At 41.6% G+C, this 5,144-nt stretch overlaps 1 long non-coding RNA gene across 1 annotated transcript; it reads right to left on the bottom strand.

The window, feature by feature from the left end:
- Positions 1 to 1,036: 1,036 nt before the first annotated feature.
- Positions 1,037 to 1,620, bottom strand: LOC115593563 (uncharacterized). The gene is made up of 3 exons (XR_003986331.1): positions 1,535 to 1,620; positions 1,322 to 1,409; positions 1,037 to 1,223 (listed from the first exon to the last, which is right to left on the bottom strand). It is a non-coding gene; the product is annotated as an uncharacterized LOC115593563 (long non-coding RNA).
- Between the last annotated feature and the right edge of the window lie 3,524 nt (positions 1,621 to 5,144).

Here is a 5,144-nt window from a genome sequence, read left to right as displayed (position 1 = left end):
ATGATTTCCTCTTTAATCCTCCTGCTTGTGGAGGAAGAGGAGAAGCAGCTCTGGTTTATCTCTGGCTGAGAGGACCGTGGAGAGGTAAACCTGTTATTGAACCCACAGTAATGTTATCAATATTATCATTATTAGCTAGCTAACAGTATAGGCTCATTAATATACCGATACATAACGTTAATGCTGACATGTAAACTGCTGATCGCCACATATGGTTTTAATTTATATTTTAAAGGCATTGTATTTAAAATGTTTGGTAGATAGTTTTGTTTGTAATTTATGATGATCATGATTATTATTAATATTATTATTATTATTATTATTATTATTATTATTATTATTATTATTATTATTATTATTATTATTATTAATATTATTATTATTAGAGTATAAAATTATAATTCTTGCCTCTTTCTTAAAACATTTTAGTGACATTGCAGCCGTGGATCGAGTCAGAACTGCAGACCCAGTTGATGGACGATGTGGTGGACAGAGGAGACTGGACCCCCAAACACCCTGAGTACCGACCCAGATGATGTCCCACTGACACCATCCAGCCCAGCAGCACTGCAGGGACTCCTGCTCAGCCTGTTACTGTCCATCATCTGTTACTGTTTTAATATTTTTTTCAATAATTGTTTTTGTTAATAGTTAATAATAATCTGTAAATAGTTATTTATGCTGTAATTTTGTAAATAGTTGTAAATGTTAAGACCTTAATAATAAAAGAAAACATTCAATCCCTTGTTGTCCCTGAAAAGTAGCACTAGCCTTAAATTGTACTTAAGCTTTAAATACCGAATGGAATAGACAATGTGTAACAATAAAACAATATTTTATTTCATGAATTATATAAAATGAACAATTATGAACAAATAATTTAAAAATAACTCATACATTTAACTAAATAACAGAAATAATGTACGGATTGTCCTCTGGAGCAGAGACGAGCCTCTCCATCCTCTCTGCAGCCTCATGTCCTCCTTCATCTTCCCTCCTTCTCTTCCTCCTCGGCCCTGGCTGGCTCTCCTCCTCGTCATTGTCTTCATCCTCCTCCTCCTGGTCACTTGGCCCTGGTGTGTCCTCAGGGATGGAGGCAGTTAGGACAGGGGGGGCAGTGGAAGGCCTCTGTTCTAACACCTCATCCAGTAAGGCCAAACCAGGACCCAGCAGCAGCGCTGGGCCTCCCGCTGACCCTCTCCTGTCCCTGGATATTAGCAATCCTAAGGCAGTGGAAATCAATCAGCTATTTACAGCAAAGTATTTATTAACTTGCATGGGTAAAACACATATACTTTACTTTCCACATCATCATTCAAACCTGCAACTTGTTCTCTAAATGGTCCCACTTGTTTTGTGGCCTGCTGGGCTCGACCTTCCCCTGCAGGCCTATTGTTTCCAGAACTGTTCTGAACACAGAGAGAAGCAAGAGAAAAGGTAAACACAAGATCACATTAACACAGGGATGTAAAGATTTGTGACATCAGGACAGACACATGGGCTATTTATTATTTATTATTTATAACTGCATTACTTCCAGCCAGCCAGCAGAATGTTTCGCCCTGTGAACAATTGTTGTTCTGACCTCGGACAGTGATGAAGCCCTCTGTTTGCTCCCTGAAACACAATGAAATGTAAAAGACATTTTGTTTTAGGTTAACAGACAAAAGGGTTCTAATACAGCAAAACAATATATTCATCATAAGGATAATCATAAACTTAGATCTTTATTCAGATCTAATGTTTAACTAGACTTTACAGGGATCACAGCCTGATCTAAATCTGTTCATCTTGGTCCATTTATGTACAAGAAGTAAAAATGGTCTCCATGTCACAATAACATATAAAATACAAGTCAACCTCTGAACGTCTATTGTTTGGAAGTGAAGGCTTTTAAGGCTTTACTTCCAAAGGCATCAAGCTGAGCATTAGCAACGAATTTTAACTGAAATGTTAAGGTTTTAATGTCCCTTGAAGTTTAACATATTTGGCGTTGGATGTTCAAAGGAGTAAAAACCAAGTATAGACCCAATACTCCCATTTAAATGCGAGATTTGCGCCACTTGAGGTCGCCATTATTTATTTATTTGTGTCTTCTCTTCGGGCGCGCTATGAATCTTTGGATATGTGAGACCACGAAGGGTAGTAGCGGTGCACACTCCAAAAACAAGTAAAAGCAGGGCGCATTTGGAGAACACTTTGAATTTGGACACCCTTCGCGCGGCGTACTGACGTAATTGCACTTCAAATGCGCACTCGAAGTGTGCGGACCTGGAATTGGGACACAGCCTTATTCTGCAGCACCAGTAACTTCCTGAAAGGGCATTTAACAAGAAAAGAAGGGAGGCAATGGCCATTTTTGCCACACTAACAATAGAGCCTGAGTGTAGACCAAAGCTTAAAGGGATATTCCGGTGCAAGTTTAATCCATGGTCTAACACACCGTGATACTGTGTCAGACTCCCTCTTGAGAGATCAAGTTAGCAGACCGCTAATTTACAGAGTTTTATCAACCTCAGAAACGACCACACGACAATAATACATTGCAGTAAATGGATCCGAATATAAACCGCCACCAAAAAGCCACAAATAATGCTCACCAAAGCACCAAACTTCAGCAACAGTACAAATAGGGTCTCAGCACATAGTCCGGGGCATGCATGCATGTATGTATGTATGCATGCATGTATGTATGTATGTATGTATGTATGTATGTATGTATGTATGTATGTATGTATGTATGTATGTATGTATGTATGTATGTATGTATGTATGTATCGATTGGCCAGCTGACCCCTCTGTGGAAAAAATGAAAAGAAAATGTAATTATTAATTATTACTGTCATTGTTACTACTTACAATACTAAGGGTGCACCCAACTGATCACAAAACTCACAATTTAGATCACATCACTTTTGTGAAAAACATTATTATTGTTTAATAAATTATTAATACTCTATTTTGGCTGTCATCTCTATCTAGACACTTGCTATATTCACCATTGTATATTATTCTTTATATATATATATAGTCTACTCTATATTAATCCACAAGTATTATATATTTCTGATATTACTTTGGGCGTTTTCACACCTATAGTTCGTTTGCTGTGGTCTGAATCAGGGACCAACTTGTTACAATGTTGCATGTTGCCTTGAGTTTGGTTTGTGTTCACACGGCAGCATTTACAAACAGACCAAAGTGTGTGATGCGCGAGGAAACTGCTCTCTAATTGGTCCGAATTTCGAAACCAATGCAGCAATTCACTGAATTTAGCACCGAGCAGACAGGAAGTCAAGCACTCAAACAATATGACATCCAGTTACTTTTCAAAATAAAACACTCCATGTTGACATCAGCATACAAATCTCAAAAAAGAGAAAAACAAGCTCTTCTGCTAATCCTTCGGTTAGGAACACTTCCTGCTGTTGTTTTTATGACCCAAACCTATAACTGCGGTCGTGAGTGATTATGTGATTATCGCAGGAACTCCTCGGTCTCGCGATGCCAGCTGTCTACTGTAAACGCCCTTATATATATTGACTGTCTATCTCTCTGTCTGCTTGCTCGTCTGTTGTCAATGGACTCAGTCAATCTGATTGGTCAGATGGCTGCTGATCCACAGGTAGATGCTGCTCCGGTGAACGGAGCTGAGATGAAAGTCAGTCATCTCAGTCAATTTGTTATCACTAGCCCTTTTTACACAGCGTCTCCACATTATCTCCGGAGCGGTTGTTCGCCAGTTCTCCGCCGATGGTGATTCACACAGAGCGAAACATCTCCGCCTTACCGCCTGTAATTCACACAGAAAGCCGGCACTGCGGTTCCTAAAGTGACGTGACGGTACACAGGTCCACCCAGTATGTGTTTCCAGATTTCACCTTTTAAAGTCGACCTAATAATTTCCCAAATATTGACACATAGCTACAGTGAGGAGGATTTGAGACAATTAATAAGTGGTTGATGGGGTAGTAAACTGCTGAGACACTTTATTTCTGCCTTTCCCTTCAGAACAAAATCATTGCAAGAAATCTGTCATTGTATTATTAATGCAAACTCCCTGGCAGGGGGGCCACAGGGGGGTCCAGACTCAGAGTTACGGGGGCACTGGCCCCTGTTGGCCCCCCCCCTAGAACCGCCCCTGCTGTCACTTCCTCCCTTACGTCTTCTCCACTACATAACAAACGCACGTTGCATGCTGCACGCTGCTTCTGCGTAGGGAGACTTGGATAAAGTATCTCGAGGGTTTTCCACACCACGATTATTGACCATGGTTACAATGGTAATTAAAACTTTAACAGTAACCTTCACAATTTTACCACGGTTTACCATGACACCGGTAACCGTTACATCCCTATTCACTATCTAACCCCAGTAACATTGGACCAGCCATTGAAGCTGCCAGGACATTGCATCTTTATTTCCCACTGTTAGACCCTTATTACAGTCTTATTACACTTACTTAGAGGATAATTTGTGACACATTACAACAGAACTGTACTTTAAAATTAAGTCACCTCCTTCTCACTGTTATACCCTTATAAGACTTTCTTCGAGGGTCGCTTTTCTGACCCTTTAGGATGGCCTGCAGTGCTCCAGAGCCCATCCAGCACAAGGCTAAAGGGCGCTGTGTGGCTCACGATGCGCCACTGTGGCCCGCTCTTCACACAGGGCCCTGGGGTCTCCACAGCTGCTGTAGCCAAGCTCCAGCTCAAACACGCGCTGCTCGTGAGGAGCTGATGGTTGCTCTCTGGAAGTCCTTCTGTCATGGCACAGAAGGAGGCTCAAACTCAAGGCAAAAGAGAGACAACGCAGAGAAGGGTTACAACCAAAATAATTAAAGCTGCAAGCAGCGATGAACGGGCCCTCGCAGTCCACGCGCGTCGGGGCGTGCTGCTGTCGATGCATGCTGCCGTCGGGGCTTGCTGCCTTTGGGGCATGCTCAAGCAACACCTTCCGCTGAGGAAGTCGTTGCTTCATAATTCGATGGACTGCTATTGCCGGTTTGAAATGATGTACGCCGAAGTCAGAAAAACTGTGTGAACTGCTGCATGATTCCCCGGACAAAGACTGAGTCGATGCTCCGCCTCTGGAGCTGGCGGAAGAGAATGTGCACACTAGGCATGATGCAATGAAATAGTTTC

The sequence above is a fragment of the Sparus aurata genome, chromosome 13, assembly GCF_900880675.1.
Source record: "Sparus aurata chromosome 13, fSpaAur1.1, whole genome shotgun sequence".
Lineage (NCBI taxonomy): Eukaryota > Metazoa > Chordata > Actinopteri > Spariformes > Sparidae > Sparus > Sparus aurata.
Note: the sequence above shows the minus strand (reverse complement) of the source record. Positions and strands in the feature narration are given on the sequence as shown.